This window comes from Protopterus annectens, chromosome 1.part1 (assembly GCF_019279795.1).
Source record: "Protopterus annectens isolate FY-2018-M chromosome 1.part1, PAN1.0, whole genome shotgun sequence".
NCBI lineage: Eukaryota > Metazoa > Chordata > Ceratodontiformes > Protopteridae > Protopterus > Protopterus annectens.
Window position 1 is genome coordinate 736050735 of NC_056726.1, and position 24452 is coordinate 736075186.

The following is a 24452-nucleotide window of genomic DNA, read 5'->3' on the forward strand; positions in this document are numbered from 1 at the left end:
ACACTGCAAACTGACACGTGTAAGCCATACTTGTCAAGCATCTGCATAACGGCTGAAGGTGGGGAGAGTGTTTCATCATGACATACTAGTGCACTGCAGCAGGGATCCTAAGGATGCCAAGAATGGCTGTATCTGCACAGAGTCAGGTTCAGGAACTATGGCAGACATAACCCTAACTCCACAGCAATAGTGACGGCAGTGTGTGAACTCCAAGGGATGTGCACATGAGTAGACCTTACAATCATGCATAGTTGGGGGAACATGTGTAGGGCAGACTGAACATATACTGACAAATGCAGATGGCCCATGCTAGTAAACTCCTGCCAGGAATAGTGACTGCTGTAGTACACATAACAGTAGGTGCAACAAACCGTCATGATAATGGTGTGCATACATATGCCCCCACAGAGTGTATGCATCACAGTCAGCATCTGCACACCTAACACATTTCTCAGACATTGCATGTGAATGTACAGGACATATGTCACACATCAGGCTCACGTACTGTTAATAAAAGCAGTGATGTAGTCCCATGATAGATCAAGGAAGAGTGCTTCATATCAATAAGGGTGTGCACACTCCCCATAGCCACGGTAAGGTTTGATGGTTGTCAGTGTAATAGTATCGTACTGGTCATACATGCACTGCTGATGCTGAGATCTGTAAAGCAGACAGGCATTTACAAATGACATCTGTCCACATATCATCCCAAGTATGTGTCACTGAAACACATAGGGGCTGTGAGCATTAGAGCAGACATAACTGACACAGTAATACACATTCAGCAATGGTTTGTACGCCTGTGAGGTTTGGTGCACAGTACATGGCAGGGTGCAGAACAGGTGCTTATTTCAGGTTATTTTTTATATTTTCAGCTCAATCCCATTTGTGTGCCGCTGCCCTAAGCTTATACAGCTGAAATTGGCTAAAAAAATAAAAGTTACTTTTTTTTAACTGTTTTCCATGCCAATGGCCATATATTTGGCTATTGGCGTGCATTACACGTTATATATACCATTTATTTGGAGCTGTCATGGCTCCATTTTGTAGTTTGCAGAAATGTACTCTGTTACTAACCGAGTACATTTCTGCAGATTACTCTAGTCCTGCAAGGCTAGCTGTCAGCTTCCCAGATTGAAAATTCACCTCATTGAAAATTCACCTCATTTGCATGGTTTTCATCTGCAAATGCGGTAATTTGCATACAGGAGCTACGTCCATGCAGGAATAGTGCAGGAGCATTCGTGCATGTCCATGCAGCTTATTCCTGGATCACACGACAGACATATTGCCTCCTGGAGCTCCTGCACTGTTCCTGCACAACATGCAGGGTTTGCTGAATCTGTGGGTTAGTGTATTTAAACTGTTTGACGTTCACTAAATGTTCAAGTATTTAGCCGAATACACAGATGCAATATGATGACACTTTCATGCCTGTATATTAATAAAACATGATTACAACCAATATAAAAAAAGCAGTTTAAAATATTAACAGTAGTAAAACATTCATAAATCTTGTATAGTCATAACATGCTACTAACCTGTGGTCATTGTTTTCCCAACTGAGAGATGAAAGAAGGGAAGTACAAACTGAAGTAGACCAGCAATGCGAGCAAAGTCATAAGAGTAAGGCAGAAGAGCAGTTCAGAGTGAGTGGAAAAAGAGTGGTCCAATCAGGCAGTGAAAAGGAGAGGGGAGGAGCTATTCAACCCTTCAGTTCACCCTGCCCTTTTGGATTATAAGCCTGTCATTGTTTTCACATAGTTTGTTTGTTTCTTGAATTAACTCATTACAACCTAGTGACTCCTCCAGGAGAATCTGCAGTTACATCCTACTGATACCTGTTGGCATCTAATATAGACTGTTCATAACTGCATTAACAATTTCACAACTATTAAAAGAGCACATCTTAAAGCTTACATGATGTGCAAAACAAAACACTGATATTTGATTCTATCTAGTATTGCTTAAGAGATATTAATTGTTGTTCATATACTATTATTTATATTGTCATAATTTCCATATTTTTTAAATATAAGTAAAATATAAGTATTGACTCCCTGTGTAGCCTCTTATGAAAGCTTAAAGGTGGATTAACAAATTGCTGCTGACAGTATGTGTGCAGTTTGAGTTATTACTGAAATATTAAAAGTTTACAAATATTACAAAATGAATGTTTATTGTGTTTATTAGTACTTATGAAATCTAGCTTAAGGCCTATAATCTATTGAACACTACCACTTTAAAGATCAGTTTGTGCTGAACAGCTTGTCAATCATATTTTTAACTAATCATTATTGCTGCAGGAATATGAACATTTGTTTAAATGTGAAGACATAACTTGATTTTGCAAAAAGCTTGGGATACAATCACTGGGCGCTAATGTACAAACCTCTAGGAGTAACTGAGATGAATGCAGGTTCTGAGGGAGGCTAGCGAGGCAGAAGACCAGCGACATGAACATTTTAAAGATGAGCATGGATAAGGAACGCAAAAAATGGAAAGAAAAGGAAAGCAAAGGAAGGTAAATTGAGTGGAGAAAATTGCAAAGAGAAAAGAGCCCCTCCTTGGGAAAGGTCAGTAAGGGTGTTAAAATAACTGTGCAAGATTTAAGGTTAATGCTAAGTGTGCAGATCCCCTGTTTAGGGATTGCTGGGAATTTCAGTAGCAGTACTGTGTAATTTAAAGCATTATTTATAATGTTTCTAAATGTTATGCACTAATAATTTATAAGATACAAGAAAAGAAAAACATACACAAAAGTACTAGACAGGGCTGCCACTCATCCCTGGGCCTCTTCATTCTTGCAGTGGAGACATGAGATAAATGCATGATACTCCAACCGAAAAATGTGGTGACATTAGATAAGGGGAGACTTGTTTTTCCAATGTTTGTAAATGACTCTCTCTTAGTGAGTGAGGAGATATATAAAGTTGTCAATTAGTAATGGACATATCAAGAAGGTTTAGAAAATAATCAGACTTTAAGTGAAATGGAAACAAATTTGTATTGGTGCGATTATAATCAGTTAAGGAACAAGGGCTGTTTGGTGGATACATCTGAGTGGAAATTGATGTGGCTTATCTAGGCTTGATAGCTGAGCATATAGTTTAATCCACAGTAGACAAAAAATATCTGAATATTAAGACAAAAAGCAACATTTTGGTCTCAAAAGCTATGCCCACACTGATAGGATTAACTGGTAAAATGAGTGCAGTTATCATTCCATTACCATAATTTGCCTAGAAATCTGCCACTCCAATATTAACACATAAAAGTGCCTGAAGTTCAGCACTCAACTGTGAATATAACTCAAGAAGAAAAAGAAGGATAATTTGCCAAGCAAGCTACTTGCATGCCAGTTGACTGTGGTTGGGTTACCACATCTACCCACCTAAGGGTCATATGTATTACTTGCCAATATATTAAGGTTTACCATAGTAGTAAACAATGAGTGGTTTGGTATCCTTCTGAATAATAAGGACTTGGTCATAATGCCAGTGGCATCTTCCTGAATAATAAGGACTTGGTTGCAATGCTGGTGGCATCTTCCTGAATAATACAGAGTTGTTCGCGATATAAGTGGCATGGGTTTGGTATATGAAAAAGTTATTAAGATGAGGGAGTTTTACCAGGAGATATTTTCTTTCACCAATACAGGCAAGCAATGATGTTAAAAGAGACATTCTAGAGGATGATACAGTAGTTTGGAATGATGCAGGGTCTGAAAAATGTAATCAAATATTAACAATTGAAGTTGAAGGTTGTGCATCAGGGCTGGTAACTTGGCACGTACAAATCAACTACCAATCATTAGCGGACCAGAGTTCCACTGTGGCGACCCCTAACCGAGAAAAGCCGAAAGACACATACAAACAAACAAATTAACAATTGAAGTTGGAAGCTGGAAGTGATTTAGAATACCTTAAAATCAAAGCATTTCAAGGTGGGGAAGTAGAACTTGAACTCCAAGTGCCTCAATGTTATGCCTGCAGGTAATCATTAAATATGTAGTTTGATTTCCAAAATTCAAGGAAAAGCAACATATATAAGGCCTTACAGCAAAATGATATATCAGATAAGACGGAAAGGGAAAGCAACATATCTGTGCATCTATGGGAAAGAAAAGGAATGGCAAAATCAAGAAGAAATCTATTTAGATCTTCAACAGATGCAGTCAGTGGGGAGTATGACAAAAATGTTATGAAGAAGACCCGTTCAAGGAGATAAATATATGAAGCTACTACACAGGTTGTATCTAACCTCAAAAAAGGTTGTCTAAGGAGATACGAAGAAAGATTCATCCTATTGCATTGGGTTGGGAGGGTGGCCTAATGGTTAACGTGTTTGCCTTACAAACACAAGGTGCAGGGTTTGAGTCTCACAAGGGATAAGTGGCTAAGCTTAAAATGGCTCGCAAGGGTAGTTAGCTTAGTACTAATTTATGAACTTTATGTTGCAAATGTAGCCAACAAGTAGTAGACTATGTACACATGCTCTTAGTATATCCAAGGGCTATGTACTGCTCACCCCATACCAAAGTAATCTGGATCATAACTTTTGTTTTTGCTAAAGAAATGAAATTAAGATGGGAAGCATGTGTATGTGGCATTGATTACAACTAATAGGGCTTTCTTCTAATCAAGTATGTCATGCTAATCATAAAGAGAAATGCAAAGACTATTATAGTTAAAGAATGGGAAAAAACGGCATTGCCTTGATGTGGAAGCATATTTAGAGACTACTAAAGGTTATGAAATATAAGAATCTTGCAACCACTGAAATGAGAAGAAGTGGCAAAATCTTTATGGCCATACTGTAATATCATGATTTCCTTCACAGGATTTATCTTCTCAGAATAAGGAACTGTATTGTAAATAATGTACATAAAAGGAATAATTAAAAATCATCCTGAGCATAAGTTTAATTCTTGCTTTTGTTGTAATTGTTAAATTGCCCTGTATAGTTAGACATTTTAATGTTATTATAACCTGTCTGTTGCTGGTTGTGTCTTGTTCAAGTTTTCAATGAAAACAATATGAAAAGAAATAAGGAGATACTTTAAAAATTAGTAAATAAAAATAAATGTCTGTGGTGCCTGTATATCTATTTATCTCTCTCTCTCTCTCTCTCTCTCTATATATATATATATATATATATATATATATATATATATTATGGTTCATTTGATGTAAAAAAGTAGCACATTTCATTGAAACTACAATGCAATGAAATCACAAAATATCAAAACTCATTTCTCTGAAAATGTCACACTAAATATATCCCAAAAGCTTTTTTGCAGGAGGAAAGGCCCACTGCTCCCCTTCATACCCACACACTCTATCCTAATTTAAATATAATGCTTTCACATTCACACAGCTGCTGAGAAAAGAATACTTCTGATACATTGAATCCTTACTGGCTCACATACACAGATTTATAGACATGGATGTACAAATAACATTTGGCATTATGAAAGAGATAATACTAATTAACGTTAATTTGCATTAGAGAGAGAACATTGGATGATGTGGGGAGAGTGAATCAGGAAGTGAAACAGATTATCAAGGAGGAAGTAAGGACAGCTATGAAGAGGATGAAGAATGGAAAGGCTGTTGGCCCAGATGAAATCCCAATGGAAGCATGGAGGTGCTTAGGAGAAATGGCAGTGGAATTTTTAACTAGGTTGTTTTATGAAATTTTGGAAAGTCAGAGGATGCCTGAGGAGTGGATAAAAAGTGTTTTGGTACCTATCTTTAAGAATAAGGGTGATGTGCAGAGTTGCAGTAACTACAGAGGGATACAATAGATCAGTCACAGCTTGAAGTTATGGGAAAAAGTAGTAGAAGCTAGGTCAAGAAGGGAGGTGATGATTAGTGATCAGCAGTATGGTTTCATGCCAGGCAAGAGCACTACAGATGCAATGTTTGCTCTGAGAGTGTTATTGGAGAAATACAGAGAAGGTCAGAAGGAGTTGCATTGTGTCTTTGTAGACTTGGAGAAAGCATATGACAGGGTGCCTAGAGAAGGGTTGTGGTATTGTATGAGGAAGTCGGGAGTGGCAGAAAAGTATGTAAGAGTGGTACGGGATATGTACGAGGGTAGTGTGACAGTGGTGAGGACTGCAGTGGGAGTGACAGATCCATTTAAGGTGGAGGTGGGATTACATTAAAGATCAGCTCTGAGTCCTTTCTTATTTGCAGTGGTAATGGACAGGTTGACAGATGAGATCAGACAGGAGGCCCCATGGACTATGATGTTTGCAGATGACATTGTGATCTGTAGTGAGAGTAGGAATCAGGTTGAGAGGACTCTGGACAGGTGGAGATATGCTCTAGAGAGCAGAGGAATGAAGGTCAGCAGAGCTAAGACAGAATATATGTGTGTAAATGAGAGGGAGGGTAGAGGAATGGTGAGGATGCAGGGAGTAGAGTTGGTAAAGGTGGACAAGTTTAAGTACTTGGGATAAACAGTTCAGAGTAATGGTGATTGTGGAAGAGAGGTGAAGAAGAGAGTACCAACAGGGTGGAATGGGTGGAGAAGAGTGTCAGGAGTGATTTGTGATAGACTGCTATCAGTAAGAGTGAAAGGGAAGGTCTACAAGAGGGGGTAGTGAGACCAGCTATGTTATATGAGTTGGAGACAGTGGTGTTGACAAAAAGGCAGGAGTCAGAGCTGGATATAGCAGAGTTAAAAATGTTAACATTTGCACTCGGTGTGACTAGGATGGATAGGATTAGGAATCAGTATATTAGAGGGTCAGTTCATGTTGGACAGTTTGGAGACAAAGCAAGAGAGATGAGATTGCATTGGTTTGGACATGTGCTGAGGAGGGATGATGGGTATATTGGGAAAAAGATGCTAAGGCTGGAGCTCCCAGGTAAGAGGAAAAGAGGAAGACCTAAGATAAGGTTTATGAATGTGGTGAGAGAGGACATGCAAGTAGTTGGTGTGACAGAGCAAGATGCAGAGGATAGGAAGAAATGGAAAGAGATGATCCGGTGTGGTGACCCCTAACGGGAAAAGCCGAAAGATGATGATGATGCATTATAATCCCTATGTTCTAAAACAATCCAGCAGTTATTTTCTACAGGCTAAGATAGTTTTGAACATTCGTAGTTTAGATCAAATAAACTTTTAACGAAATGGGCCAGTCTTTTTTGTTTTTAGATGAAAAGAACCATAATAATATCTATATATCTTTATATATCTATATTTATCAGTCTAGCTATGTATAAGTAATATTAATACATATGTACGTACATTGGATATAAAAAGTGTACACCCCTGTTAAAATACCAGGTTTTTGTGATGTAAAAAAATGAGACCCCCAATAAGTAATTTCAAAACTTTTTCCACCTTTAATATGTCCTATAACCTGTACAATTCCATTGAAAAACAAATAACTCTGTTGGGGGTAAAAATATAAAAAAACAAACAAACTGCACTGTTTTAATTTTTGCTTATACATCTATATATATATATATATATATATATATATATATATATATATATATACACATATATATATGTGTGTGTGTGTGCGTATATATATATATATATATATATATATATATATATATATATATATATATATATATATATACATATATATATATATACATCTATATATATATATATATATATATATATATATATATATATATATATACTGGCATTGTTTTCTGATACTCTAAGTGCCTCCATTGTGATTTTTTCCAATTAACTGCTTTTTGCACTTGACTTTAGTCATTTTTTAATTTAATTGCATTTATTTAAACTGCATTTGCTTTAGTATTGCTACACACTCAAGTGTGCTAGCTTGCACTGCATTTGAATTTTTTACTGCTGTTTTAGCTGTTTTACTGTAAAAGACAAACAAACAAAAAAAAATTTCTAAGCTTGTTTCCTGCCTTTCCTGTAATTAGTCCAGATACAGATTTCCTGTATCCAGAACTGTTTGTAAGCTTCTGAAATCCCCCAGACCTTTCTGTGTTGGAGGGAAGCCTTCTAGCTTACCAGTGGGAGTGGTGAGCACTAGGTAGCCTATCTACCACAAAAGGAGTGGTTTCTGGCCCAGAAATTGTAATTTATTGCCCATTTGGGCAGTTTTTCCATCCCTTTCAACTTTCTAGTTTAAAAGCCCATGTTAGAACATGTTTCCCACCTTTTCAGTAACTAGTCTAATCCAGGTACAGATTTGCTGTATCCAGGACTGTATGTTAGCATCTGAGTCCCCCAGAGCTTTCTGTGTTGGAGGGAAGCCTTCTAGCTTATCAGTGGGGGTGGCAAGCACTAAGTAGCCTATCTACCATAAGAAGAGTGGTTTCTGGCCCAGAATTTGTAGTTTATTGGCCATTTGGTCAGTTTTTTACATCTCTTTCAACTTTCTGGTTTAAAAGCCTGCATTTGCGCTTGGTTCCCAGCTTTTCTGTAACTAGTCAAGTCCAGATACAGATTTGCTATATCCAAGACTGTATGTAAGCTTCTGAGCTCCCAAGCTTTTCTGTGTCAGAGGGAAGCCTTCTAGCTTATCAGTGGGAGTGGTAAGCACTAGGTAGCCTAACTAGCATACAGATTTGCTGTATTCAATACTGTTTGTAAGCTTCTGGGTGGTACCAAAAAGGCTGCTCTTTAAATTTTCCCTTCAATCTGCTAGTTCTCTCCTCTCCTGCACTTTTACTAGCTTATTAGTCTAGCAATTTACCAGTTTTCTTGTAGCAATTATTGTAGCACACAAAAGTTCTACCAGCACTAAACATTCTACAAGGAAACAGCCCAGTAATTATTGTTAATGCCCACCCTTCCAGGCATGTCTAAAGGTTAAAACAAAATAGGAAAGTCTGTGTAGCGTTGACTTGTTTAATGTAAAATAAAATGAACTTCATTCAAAACAAAACAAAACGTAGAGCAGAATTAAAACATAACTGAAATGACAACGATACTAAGCGCTTTCACCCCTACACACCTGGGGTATCATCAGTGTATCAGTTGTTAAATTCACACTCCATTTAAATACTCAAACTAATATCAATTAACCAATCACATGAAGTGTAAAAAATATATGTTAAAAACTATTCCAATATAATATACTAAAATGTATTATAAAATACAATAACATACAATAAAAACATTGAATATGTTAGTTATACCAAAACGTCTCACTTAATCAATCCCTTTGTCAAAACTTCATTTAATTTAATCCTAATATATTAATTTAATAATTAAATAAATAATTAACTTATATCGAAACCTTGCTATGGTTAAAAAATGCTTCAAAAATATTTATTGTGTATAAATGACTTAAAAACTATGTAAAAATATACAGAAAATGTAAAAAGTCACTAAAACTGTTTATTTAATTTTCATATAAAATGAGATTTATGTTTTAAAATGCTAGTTATAGAAATTTGTTCATTAATACCCAGTACGTTGTGAGCGTTTAATCTTAACTGCTATAAACATTCTTTGACTTCTAAGAGAGTGTTGTCATCACCCCCTTTACTTAAATTGTAAGGGACCCTATCAATGATGAAGAAAATAAACCTCTTAAAGTCTTTACATCTAGTACTGTGATTTGGGTGTTCACCAATTATATTTAATACATCTGATTTATTTACAAAAACACTAAACCATGTCTCATTTAATATATTTATAATCACTTTTGCTTCATCGTTGTATGGTAAAATATAAGCATCCATTTTGCTTTTGTCTACTTCGTTTTTTCTATTTGATTTGTTATCTTGCCCCGGTTTTAAAATAGGTTGATAGTAAATATGTCTCTTATGTAGAATCTCTTCCTTAACAGTATTTAGTAATGTGTGTGGATAATTTCTATCCTGAAACATCCCAACAAGTTTATCAATTTCAATAGAGAATTTTCCTTCTTCTGTTATAATATGTGATAACCTTACCATTTGTCCTTTTACTAGGTTCTTTTTTTGAAAATATGGGTGACTACTATTGAAATGTAAAAAAGAATTGGAATATGTTTTCTTCCTATAAATGTTTGATTGTATACCTTCATCATTTTTATAAAATAAAATATCTAAATATTCACATTCATTGTAACAAATTTTGTGTGTGAATCTCAAAAATGTAGATGTAGTGTTCAGAAATAGTATAAATTCCATCAATTCATCTTTATTTCCTCTCCAAAAAATTAATATGTTGTCGAGAAACCTACAATAAAGTAAATTTTTTTAGAAATATCTGGAAGTGAAGATACTTTCTGTTTCCCAATTAGCCAACACTAAATTAGCATATATGGGTGCACATCTTGCACCCATAGCCACACCAGCCCTTTGCCTGTAATATTTTCCATCCATAAACATAAAATTGTTTGTTAAAACTAAGTCCATCATATCAACAAGCAATTTACATTTAACAGTGTGTATATTACTGTATTTGAATAAACTTGCCTCAAACATGGTAAGGCCCTGCCTGTGGGGTATAACTGAAAATAAGTTTACCACGTCTATGGTAACCATCATGATATCCTTGTTTATAAGAGTTGCATGTTCCTTAACTACTTCTAGACAATGCCATGAGTCTCTGAGGATATGCGGTAATTTGAATAAAGTGTCCCTACAATTGACATCAATATAGCGGGCCATAGCTTCTAATTTAGACCCTTTTGCTGAAACAATGGGTCTAAAAGGTGGATTGTTGGTGTTTTTGTGAATTTTTGGTATACCAAAAATAGATGGGGTAACTGGAAAATCAACCAAAAGATATTCATACTCGTTCCTGTTGATCAAGCCTTCTATCATGTATTCATATAGTAACCAATCCACCTTTGTGTATGCCTTACACATCTCATACCTAGACACTATTTCATAGGTATTAATATCACTCAACATTTTATTTAAATAATCTATTTTAGTCATAACCACTACTCCCCCTCCTTTGTCTGGTTTCATAACTCTATATTTGTCATCTTTTATCAATTCTCTTAAACAAAATCTCTCAGCTGTTGTTAAATTGTCACTCACCTTTCGTAAATTAGACAAAATCCTACGCAATTGTACCTCACACAACATTTCAAATATATGAACAGCTGGATTTTGAGGGGGTATAAAGGTACTGCTTCTTTTTTAAGACAGGATGTGTAATCTCAAAGTTAGAAATGGTATTTTTGTCCGTAGCAAAAAATAATTTCAAATTCAGTAATCTTGTGAACATTTTTAAGTTAATCAGTGTCCTACCTATGTCCAATTTAAAACTAGGCACGTAGGAAAAATCTTTTTTAAAAAGGGAGATGTGGTCACCCCCAAATTCTGTATCAGTGTAATTGTATAAAGAAAAACCACCATCAATAATAGTTACGCACCTTTCCTTTAGTTGATTATTGGGAGAAATCATTCCAAAACTCACATTGTCACTATTATCTATACAAAAATACTCTTCATTAATTTTATTACTGTTATTATTAATAAGTTCAACAACATTTTTGACAATAATATGTTTTCATAATGTACACTGTCAGTTACAATTTGTTCACAACTTGTAAAACTATGGAGACAGTCTAGTATTGTGAGTTTGTCCTGTACCTTTGAACATCCCTGTACCGATTCTGATATTGGTATTGCCCCTGATAGCAGTTGGGTATTCGTTCTGATCTCCGTAACATTGGTTCTCCTAAAAAAACTTTGTCATTGTCTTTATTAGATGGATTACCTGTCCTACTAAAAGTGTATTCTTTTTGTTCAACTACATTACTATCATTGCGACCAATCCGCTCATCTACCAAGTTTGTCCTATCATCCAGTTGTTTACTTCTAATACTGTTTTTAAATTCTCTAAAATGGGTATATGCCCTTTTGTTTTTATAATCATTACTATCCCTGTACAGCTTGTTGTTTTTTATCTCCAAACCTTTGTTAACAAATCTGTCCATATCTTTAATAATATTCTCAAAACGGTGCTTATTGTATTCAAACAGCAAATCATTCTTTATACTGTTGTCTAAATTAGTTAAAACATCATTCAATTTATTCAACTTAATATTATTATTCATTATAATGAGTCTCAACAATTGTAAACCAGCATTATCAAATAGTTGTAACAATTCATTAAATGTATCAGTGTTGTGTTCAAAACCAAATGGAAGTTTAAAAATACGCAGTCCCTTTGGTACCTGTTTCAGTTCAATACATCTTTCTAAGAACACATTGTCCATCTGTAATGATTTATATGTTTTCAGTACCTTTTCAAAATCCATTAACTGTCTGTTCAAGTTCCCCATATCTTTGTTGTTTGTCTTAACCACTGATGCAAAGCTGGGTGCTGATAATAAATCCTTAATGTCTACATACTGTTTGGAAACCAAATTTTTACCATTAAAACCATCTCTAGTGTTCGTTGTGGCGTTCGGAGGCGAAAATTCATTACCACCATTTTCTGTTCTACCTGAAAAGATTCCTCCTCCAATAGAACCCCTCGAACTATTGCTAGCCAATGGATTGTTGTTCCCAGTTCCAGGAGTAGAGTGTAACGTAAATAACTGCTCCTCCGTGTCTGTTAAAGAAACATTCACCTCATTTGTTAACCCATTAGTAGTATTTGATCCTTGTTCATTTAGAACAGCAATGAGACATTTGGTAATTTCCAAGTGTTGCTGTAGTAGCTGCTCCATAATAATTACTACACAAACTCCACACAAGTCCAACGAAAAACAGACGCCTGGTAAAACCAAAAATGCAGAACGAAAGAACCACGTAGACTGATAAAACAAAATAGGCAAGTCTGTGTAGCGTTGACTTGTTTAATGTAAAATAAACTGAACTTCATTCAAAACAAAACAAAACAAAATGTAGAGCAGACTTAAAACATAACTGAAATGACAACGATACTAAGCGCTTTCACCCCTACACACCTGAGGTATCATCAGAGTATCAGTTGTTAAATTCACACTCCATTTAAATACTCAAACTAATATCAATTAACCAATCACATGAAGTGTAAAAAATATATGTTAAAAACTATTCCAATGTAATATACTAAAATGTATTATAAAATACAATAACATACAATAAAAACAACGAATATGTATTATTAATACTAGACTCTCTCCATAGTTTTACAAGTTGTGAACAAATTGTAACTGACAGTGTACATTATGAAAACATATTATTGTCAAAAAATGTTGTTGAACTTATTAATAATAGCAGTAATAATATTAATGAAGAGTATTTTTGTATAGATAATAGTGACAATGTGAGTTTTGGAATGATTTCTCCCAATAATCAACTAAAGGAAAGGTGCTTAACTATTATTGATGGTGTTTTTTCTTTAGCCAATTACACTGATACAGAATTTGGGGGTGACTACATCTCCCTTTTTAAAAAAAGTTTTTTCCTACGTGCCTAGTTTTAAATTGGACACAGGTAGGACACTGATTAACTTAAAAATGTTCACAAGATTACTGAATTTGAAATTATTTTTTGCTACGGACAAAAATACCATTTCTAACTTTGAGATTACACATCCTGTCTTAAAAAAAAGCAGTACCTTTATACCCCCTCAAAATCCAGCTGTTCATATATTTGAAATGTTGTGTGAGGTACAATTGCGTAGGATTTTGTCTAATTCATGAAAGGTGAGTGACAATTTAACTACAGCTGAGAGATTTTTGTTTAAGAGAATTGACAAAAGATGACAAATATAGAGTTATGAAACCAGACAAAGGAGGGGGAGTAGTGGTTATGACTAAAATAGATTATTTAAATAAAATGACCGATATGTTGAGTGATATTAATACCTATGAAATAGAGTCTAGGTATGAGATGTGTAAGGCATACACAAAGGTGGATTGGTTACTATATGAATACATGATGGAAGGCTTGATCAAAAGGAACGAGTATGAATATCTTTTGGTTGATTTTCCAGTTACCCCATCTATTTTTGGTATACCAAAAATTCACAAAAACACCAACAATCCACCTTTTAGACCCATTGTTTCAGCAAAAGGGTCTAAATTAGAAGCTATGGCCTGCTATATTGATGTCAATTGTAGGGACACTTTATTCAAATTACCGTATATCCTCAGAGACTCATGGCATTGTCGAGAAGTAGTTAAGGAACATGCAACTCTTATAAACAAGGATACCATGATGGTTACCATAGACATGGTAAACTTATTTTCAGTTATACCACACAGACAGGGCCTTACCATGTTTGAGAAAAGTTTATTCAAATACAGTAATATACACAATGTTAAACGTAAATTTCTTGTTGATATGATGGACTTAGTTTTAACAAACAATTTTATGTTTATGGATGGAAAATATTACAGGCAAAGGGCTGGTGTGGCTATGGGTGCAAGATGTGCACCCATATACGCTAATTTAGTGTTGGCTAATTGGGAGACAGAAAGTATCTTCACTTCCAGATATTTCTCAAAAATTTTACTTTATTGTAGGTTTCTCGATGACATATTAATTTTTTGGAGAGGAAATAAAGATGAATTGATGGAATTTATACTATTTCTGAACACTACATCTACCTTTTTGAGATTCACATACAAAATTTGTTACAATGAATGTGAATATTTAGATATTTTATTTTATAAGAACGATGAAGGTATACAATCAAACATTTATAGGAAGAAAACATATTCCAATTCTTTTTTACATTTCAATAGTAGTCACCCATATTTTCAAAAAAAGAACCTAGTAAAAGGACAAATGGTAAGGTTATCACATATTATAACAGAAGAAGGAAAATTCTCTATTGAAATTGATAAACTTGTTGGGATGTTTCAGGATAGAAATTATCCACACACATTACTAAATACTGTTAAGGAAGAGATTCTACATAAGAGACATATTTACTATCAACCTATTTTAAAACCGGGGCAAGATAACAAATCAAATAGAAAAAACGAAGTAGACAAAAGCAAAATGGATGCTTATATTTTACCATACAACGATGAAGCAAAAGTGATTATAAATATATTAAATGAGACATGGTTTAGTGTTTTTGTAAATAACTCAGATGTATTAAATATAATTGGTTAACACCCAAATGTGACATATAGTAGGGGAAAAAATTTAAAAGAATACTTGGAAACAAGTAGTCACAACAATATTTATAAAAATTCTAAAATGAGTAAATGTGGATTTTGTAAAATATGCAAGTTCATAAATGATGGTCCATATGTGGCAGTACAAAATTATGGTAGATCCATTAAGTGTCCTGGGTTCTGTAACTGCAATACAAAGATGGTAATATACTTGGCTTCATGTCTATCATGTCAGGCATACTACATAGGGAAAACTATTAGGAGGTTAAGAGACCGTATCATGGAACATAATAGAGACATCAAAAATAAAAAATGTACTAATTCATTGTATAATCACAGTACTAGATGTAAAGACTTTAAGAGGTTTATTTTCATAATCATTGATAGGGTCCCTTACAATTTAAGTAAAGGGGGTGATGACAACACTCTTTTAGAAGTCAAAGCATGTTTATGGCAGTTAAGATTAAACGCTAACAACTTATCGGGTATTAATGAACAAATTTCTATAACTAGCATTTTAAAACATAAATCTCATTTTATATGAAAATTAAATAAACAGTTTTAGTGACGTTTTACATTTTCTGTATCTTTTTACATAGTTTTTAAGTCATTTATATACAATAAATATTTTTGAAGCATTTTTCAACCATAGCAAGGTTTCGATATAAGTTAATTATTTATTTAATTATTAAATTAATATATTAGGATTAAATTAAATGAAGTTTTGACAAAAGGGATTGATTAAGTGAGACGTTTTGGTATAACTAACATATTCAATGTTTTTATTGTATGTTATTGTATTTTATAATACATTTTAGTATATTACATTGGAATAGTTTTTAACATATATTTTTTACACTTCATGTGATTGGTTAATTGATATTAGTTTGAGTATTTAAATGGAGTGTGAATTTAACAACTGATACTCTGATGATACCCCAGGTGTGTAGGGGTGAAAGCGCTTAGTATCGCTGTCATTTCAGTTATGTTTTAAGTCTGCTCTACATTTTGTTTTGTTTTGTTTTGAATGAAGTTCATTTTATTTTACATTAAACAAGTCAACGCTACACAGACTTGCCTATTTTGTTTTATCAGTCTACGTGGTTCTTTCGTTCTGCATGTCTAAAGGTTAGTTCCCTGTGCTTTCTGCTATTAATCTGGTGAACCTGGCCATCCTGAGGCAATGTAGCAACTGCCTCATATACACTGAAAACCCTCTCCTCTTACCTCCTAACACTCAGACTTGCAAGAGATGCACTTATATATCCAAACTGGAAGCCATGCACTCTACAGCCAAGACCGGAATAGTTGGTAAAGAGTAGATGGTCAACACTTGCACCACACCACATGGAACACATTGCCCGCCAGAGCACGCACACTAACATTGCCTTCACATAGAAACAAAAACCACACACCGACCTTTGCGGAGGATCTCAATAAAACTGTACCCAAAAAGCAGAGACATCCAAGGCAGAAATACACTCAACCACCACAACACTGATCATGAGACACATAACTCTCCTAAACAGTGTGCCACTCAACCAAAGCACCTAAGGCAAAACTGCATGCCCAACACACTAGTCATAGGTGACTCGAAAGTGAAGCACACTGATGTCCCACTCACTAGGTTGAATAAGGAGAAAGTAACAGTCAGCTGCCTGTCAAGTACCAGGATCCACCACATAACGCATGCACTCAGGTCCCTCAACACAGGTACAAATATGACTCTGTCACTGTACAAGTGGGTGTGAATGACCTGAGATGTAGCTCCCTGGACTACATGAAAAGAGACATGGAGGAGCTCTCGGATTATGTAGCCCAGGCAGGTATGACCCTAGCCCTGAGCAGCCTCCTACCATAACCCAGAATGATACCACAGTACAGGCAGAAAATGATTGATTTCAACAATTGGCTAAGTTTCTGTTGTCATTCTAAGGGTATCCAGTATCTGTCTGCCTGGGATGACATGATTGATAGACCTCTATGCTTTGCAAGAGATGGCCTGCATTTGTCAGCCCTGGGCCTCCAGATACTGGCCAAGGCTCTTGCCACCCCTATAGTGCCTTTTTTAGGTAGTGTTTCAAAGACCAAATTACCATCTTAACAGCTACAAACAAATGCAATCTGAGGGTCATGCTGCTCAATGCTAGAAGTCTAAATCTCAAAATGCACTCATTCAAAACACTCCTTAAAAAGGAGAACATCGACATTTGTGCTGTAACAGAGACCTGGTTCAAGGCAACAGAAAGCACTCCTGTACTACCAGGCTATAACTCATTCCACACCTTTTGGCCCCAGAACTTGGACAGAAGCTCCAAAGGCTGTGGTGTTTCCATATTCATAAAGGATGCATGCCTCCAGACTGGTAGCCCAACATATCACATCAGAGATACTTCAGGTGCAGCTAACATTGGGCAATACAGCAGTTCAGGTTGTAGCCTGGTATAGGTCCCCAACCATGTCCCAGGACTCAAACTTCACATTCCTAAGCACTCTGGAGAATATTAGGGTCCAACCTAAGACTCTCATACTGGGTAACTTCAACTACCCCTCCATTAACTTGGAAAACTACTCATCTACCTATACACTTACCCAATGTTTCCTGGAATTCATTAATCCAATGCCCTGGACCAGCTTGTTCTCAACCCCACTAGAGGTAGCAACATCCTTGATCTGGTCATTACTAACATGGGCAACCATTGCTCTACACCAACAGGTTAGATCTGACCACAAACAAATCACCTTGGAAATCCACATCCCACACCCCTCCTGCAAAGGTAACCACCATGAAAAACATCTCCAAAGCTAACTTTGGATTCCTAAAAACGGAGGTGGCTAACTTCACGGCACCCATGCAAATGGAGAATAGTTGCATGACCACCGAATCATACACCATTGCACTGTATGAACACATACACAAATTAATTGATCTCGCCATACCCATTTAGAACCAATACACTCTCCTCCAAAAAAAGGAAGCCAGTCTGGTGGTTTCCTGCCATAAACAAACTCTACAACAGAAGGAAGAAACTGATGCAGAATAAGATGAGGGACAAAGACTGGAAAAACTCCCTTATCAGCCTCAACAAAAAGTTGAGATCCCTCATCAAATCCTCTAAAGCTAGCTATGAAGACAGAATTGCAGCAGATAGTAAAGACAACCACAAGGCCTTCTATAGTCATGTAAAGAATCTCCATGGCAATACCCAGATTTGCTCTGAGCTACTGCACAATGGTACCTCCTATACCAAGCCAACAGATATTGCCAATATACTGGATGACAGATTCAGTGCCATCTTTACCCCTCTCACCCCCACCAAAAGATCAATCACAATACCAGTAGATTGGCAGGCACCCAGTATTACTGCTGCACAGGTTAAAACAGCACTGTCAAAGGCCAATAATACAACTTCTATGGGACCTGACAGAATCTCTGGATGTGATCTACATGAACTACGGAGTGAAATGGCACCTCACCTGTGTGCCCTGTTCAATCACAGCCTCACCTCAGGCTTTGTCCCTACTGAATGGCACACTGCTACAGTCATCCCACTCCACAAAGGATGAGTGACTACAGACCCTGGGAACTATCGCCCAATTACCCTTATGACTCTGATATGCAAAGCTATGGAACACATCATCATGGACCTAATAAACAAGGATATAGGGAATCTCCAAACTCTAGATCCCACACAGTTTGGTTTTGTGAAGGGTAGATAATGCCTGCTCAACCTGGTTGACTTCTTTGAGTCAGTCACCAGAGCTGTGGATGAAGGCAAGGTGATTCATACAGCCTACCTTGATCTGGCCAAGGCCTTTCATACTATTCCCCACTCAGGAATCATGGAAAAACTCACTAAGCTAGGCATCAACCCCTATACCATTAAGTGGGTTGCAAACTGGCTCACAGATAGAACCCACAGTGTGAAAGTAGCTGACTCTTATGTCAGACTGCTGACCAGTCGCAAGTGGAGTCCCACACAGTTCAGTCCTGGCTCCTCTCCTGTTTGGTATCTACTTCTCTGAAGTCCAGGCCAACACAAAGGGACTCTGGCTGACAAAGTTTGCAGATGATTGCAAGTTGGGAGCTATTATTTACTCCCCAAGTGATGTTGACATCCTACAAAAAGGCCTCACTGAGACTGACTGGTGTCAGAACCATGGCCTTAAGCTCAATGCCAAAAAGTGTGTCATCATACCCTTTGGCAAAAACCCAGTTCCCATGAATTACCACATAGATGGTAGCTCACTGAACACATAAGGTGTTATAAGAGATCTGGGAACACAGGTTGACAGCCACCTCTCTTTTAACAACCACATTGCCACTGTGGTTAGAAAGTCTTTCTGTGTGGCACATTTAATTGCTAAAGGTTTTGCATTCAGGAAGAAAGAGGTCATTGTCTCCCTCTACTCTTCCCTCATTAAGCCAATCATCAACTACAATGTCCCATTTGTCATGTACCTTACTAGACACCTGCAACAACTGGAGAGGCTGCAAAAGTACCTCACAAAGAGGATCCTAGACCTTAAACACTTGTCCTATATGGAGAGACTCAAAAAACTACAACTATTCTCTGTCTCATATCGCTTATTTACAGGTGATCTCTCCTTGACTTACAAAGCCATGTCTGACCCAGCTCTGTTAGAAATGCTACATCTAAAGAAATCCCAATCCTTCCACACCACACACTCCAGAGACCTCAACCTCATTACCACAATCAACAGAACAAGCTGGAGGGACAGGTTCATAAACCTGAGAGTGCCCTTGCTATGGAATACACTTCCCATACATGTCAGATAGACCACCTCACTGACCCTCTTCAACAGAAATTTTGATGAGTGGATGGGAAATGGAAAATTCACCCCGAGGATCACTCCAGTGGCTCTACTCAACACAGGCCCTGGGAACTAAGGTCGGGTGGCATGATACCAGAATAATCCTATGGGCTAGGCTTGTAAAAGCTCCAGGGCCATTAGCCTAGTACACACCTATGAACCAATAACCTGGTTGCATAAGTGTACACACCCTTAAACTAATACCTTGCTGAAGTACCTTTTGATTTTATAACAGCATTCAGTCTTTTTAGGTAGGAGTCTATTAGCATGGTACATTTTGACTTGGCAATATTTGTCCACTCTTCTTTGCAAAAGCGCTCCCAGTCTGTCAGATTGTGAGGGCATCTCTTCTGCACAGCCGTCTTCAGGTCAACCCAGAGATTTTCTGTTGGATTTAGTTCTGCCTCTGGCTGGGCCATTCCAAAACTTTAATTTTGTTCTGGTAAAGCCATTCTTTTGTTGATTTGGATATATGCTTGTGGTCATTGTCATGTTGAAAGGTGAAATCCCTCTTCATCTTCACCTTTCTAGTAGACGCCTGAAGGTTTTGAGCCAAAAGTGACTGGTATTTGTAACTGTTCATAATTCCCTTGACTAAAGCCCCAGTTTCAAATGAAGAAAAGCAACCCCAAAGCATGATACTGCCGCCACCATGCTTCACCGTGGGGATGGTGTTCTTTTGGTGATGCAAAGTGTTGTTTTTACACCACATGTACCTTTTGGAATTCTGGCCAAGAAGTTCGACCTTGGTCTCATCAGACCATAACACATTTTTACACATGCTTTTGGGAGACTTGATGTATTGTTTTGCAAATTTTAGCTGGGCCTGGCTGTTTTTCTGTATAAGAAAAGGCTTCCGTCTTGCAACCCTACTCCATAGTCCAGACATATGAAGAATACAGGAGATTGTTGGGACGTAGTACACAACCAGTAATTGCCAGAAACTCCTGCAGCTCCTTCAGTGCTGTTGTAGGTCTCCTGGCAACCTCCCTAACCCATTGTTGTCTTGTCTTTTCATCAACTTTGGAGCCATGTCCAGTTCTTTGCAACACCATTAACTGGGAAATCTACTCATGTACCAACTCTTGTGCTCAACGTTTTCTGGAATTCATAAATTCCAACGCCTTGTAATAATTTATCCACACCCCCACCAGGGGCAGCAATATTCTGGACCTGGTCATTATCAACATGGGCAACTGGTGTTCCACACCAGAGGTCAATTCCTCATTGATCAGATCTGACCACAAGCTAATCACCCTAGACATCCACATCCCACCCCCACCCCCCATTAGGGGAAACCACCATAAAAAATTTCTCCAAAGTAAACTTCACACTTCTTAAGACAGAAGTGGCAAACTTCATGACACCCATGCTGACAGACAATAGAGGTACGACTGCTGAATCCTATACCAATGCACTTTATAAGTACTCACACGAGTGTGTGGATCGTGCAATCCCAAACAGAACAAAGATGCTATCCTCCAAAAAAAGGAAGCCAATCTGGTGGTCCCCTGCAATAAGCAAACTCTGCAACAGAAGAAAGAAACTGTTGCAAAAAATAGTAAAATCCCATGATTGGAGGAACTCTCTGGTCAGCCTCAGTAAGAAGCTGAGATCCCTCATAAAATCCTGCAAAGCTAGTTATGAAAACAAAATCACCACTGATTCTAAAGACAACCACAAAGCATTCTATAGCTATGTCAACAATCTCAATGGCAACACTCAGATCTGCTCTGAGTTACAGCACTATGGCACTAAATATACAGAACCAACTAATATTGCCAACATCCTGGCAGATAGGTTCAGTGTTTACTTTACCCCTCTCTCACCCCCTAAAGGGCCCATCTCTATACTGGAAGAATGCAAAGTTCCTGTAATCAAGGCTGCACAGGTAAAAAGAAAATCACTGTCCAAAGCCAAGAACACAGCATCCATGGAACATGACAACATTCCAGGTTGCGTTCTACATGAACTACAGAATGAACTGGCACCCTACCTAAGTACCGTGTTGAATCATAGCCTCACCTCAGGCTTTGTGCCCACTGAATGGTGCACAGCAACAGTTATCCCACTCCACAATGGGGAGCTACCATGGACCCCGGGAACTACCACCTCATTAGTCTGACGAGACTGGTCTGCAATGCTATAGAATGTATCATCATGGAACATGAGATCCCAGGTTGCGTTCTACATGAACTACAGAATGAACTGGCACACTACCTAAGTACCATGTTGAATCATAGCCTCACCTCAGGCTTTGTGCCCACTGAATGGTGCACAGCAACAGTTATCCCACTCCACAATGGGGGAGCTACCACAGACCCCAAAAGTACCACCCCATTAGTCTGACGAGACTGGTCTGCAAAGCTATAGAATGTATCATCATGGAACTTATAAACAATGACATTGGTAATCTCCAAACTCTAGACCCTATCCAGTTAGGGTTTGTAAAAGGCAGATCATGTCTTCTAAACCTGATAAGACTTCTTTGAAGTGGTCACCAAAGCTGTAGATGAGGGTAAGGTGGTTCACAAAGCCTATCTAGATCTTGCCAAGGCTTTCAACACCATCCCCCACTCTGGGATTATAGATAGACTCACTGGACTTGGTATAAATCCCTATGTCACAAGATGGGTTGCCAACTGGCTCACTGACAGAACCCACACTGTGAAAGTAGCAGACTCTAAATCCAACTTCAGACCAGTGACAAGTGGAGTACCACAGGGTTCAGTCGTGGGTCCTCTCCTGTTTGGTATCTACTTCTCTGAAATACAGGCTAACACAGAAGGTGTTTGGCTAAAACAGTTCACAGATGACTGCAAAATAGGAGTCATAATCAAAAGTCCTAATGATGTGGACATCCTACAAAAGGGCCTCACAGAGACAGATGCCTGGTGTCAAAGCCATGGCCTCAAGCTCAATGCCAAAAAGTGCATTGTCATCCCTTTTGGTAAAAACTCTGTACCCATGAACTACCACATAGGCAGTAGTCTACTTAACACCAAAAGTGTGATAAGAGACCTAGGGACATAGGTGGACAGTAGTCTCTCCTTTGATAATCCCATTGCCACAGTAGTCAGGAAATCCTTCTATGAGGCACACCTCATCACAAAAGGTTACTCATCCAGGAAAAAGCGGTCATTATTCCCCTCTACTCATAACTCAATAGACCCATTATAGAGTACAACGCCCCTTTTGGTATGTACCTCACAAGACATCTACAACAACTCGAAAGGTCACAGAAATACCTCACAAAGAGGATTACCAGCCTCAAACAGATGCCCTACGCAGACCATCTAAAAAATCTCCAGCTTTACTCTGTCGCATATGCCTACTAAGAAGTGATCTCTGCCTAACATACAAAGCTATGTCAAACCCAGAGCTGTTGGACATGCTCCACTTAAGGAATTCCCAATCCCTCCGAGCTACATGCTCTAGGGACCTAAACCTTGTCACCACAATAAACAGGACATGCTGGAGGGATAGATTCCTGTCCCAGAGACTTCCCATACTCTGGAACAAACTACCTATCTATATCAAGCAAAGCTCCTCATTAGCACTCCAAGAAAAATCTTGATGATTGGATGGGAGATAGGAAATTCACGCTGGTGATCACTTCCTCTGCTTGACAGGGGCAGATCATTTTCTTGGGTGGCAAAAACCAGGGTATCGTTTGGCTAGGTTTATATAGGCTCTAGGACCAATAGCCTAGTACCTACCTATGATCATATGAACCTATGGATCACTGTTGTCCCAAATTTTCTCCACTTTTTGATGACTGCCTTCACTGTGTTCCATGGTATATCCAATGCTGCGGAAATTTTTTTGTACCCTTCCCTGAATCATACCTTTCAACAATGAGATCCCTATCATACCTCTCAACTTCTTAGAGCAAAAAATCTGGACAGGGCCTAAACTGATGGGGGGACAAACATGGACAGTTTATAAATATTGCTTTTATAAACTTAGAAAGTTGATAGAATAATAGTTTTTGCATTAGCATGAATCTTCTGAAGGATGTGAAGTCTTAAACTCAATTTTTTGTCATTATTTAATTGCTTCAATCGTCAGCTATTTGCCAGAAAAGTACAGATTTTTGAAGGAACACACTAAAAATAGAAGGCAAAAATATGGACATTTCTGCGAAAATCTGTACAGTTGAGAGGTAGATGCTTTGTAAGCTCTCGGCGAACCATGGCTTTTGCTGTAACAGGCAGTAATGGTTCATGCTGCCTACCTTGAACTGGCCAAGGCATTTGACAAAATAACCCACTCAGACATTACTGACAAACTCAAGAGATTTGGTACAAAGTTGTATGTCACCCAATGGATAGCCAAATGGCTCACAGACAGGACCCAGGAAGATAAAATTGGAGAGTCTACCTCTACAAAGAGGCCAGTCACAAGTGGAGTCCCTCAAGGATCAGTCCTTGGACCTCTCCTTTCTGGCATTTACTTCTCTGAAGTCAAGGCCAATGTCAATGGTCTCTGGCTGACTAAATGTGCAAATGATTGCAAATTTGGAGCTGCAATTGAATTCCACACTGACATAACTAAATGCCAAGAAATGTATAATAGTATCCTTTGGGAA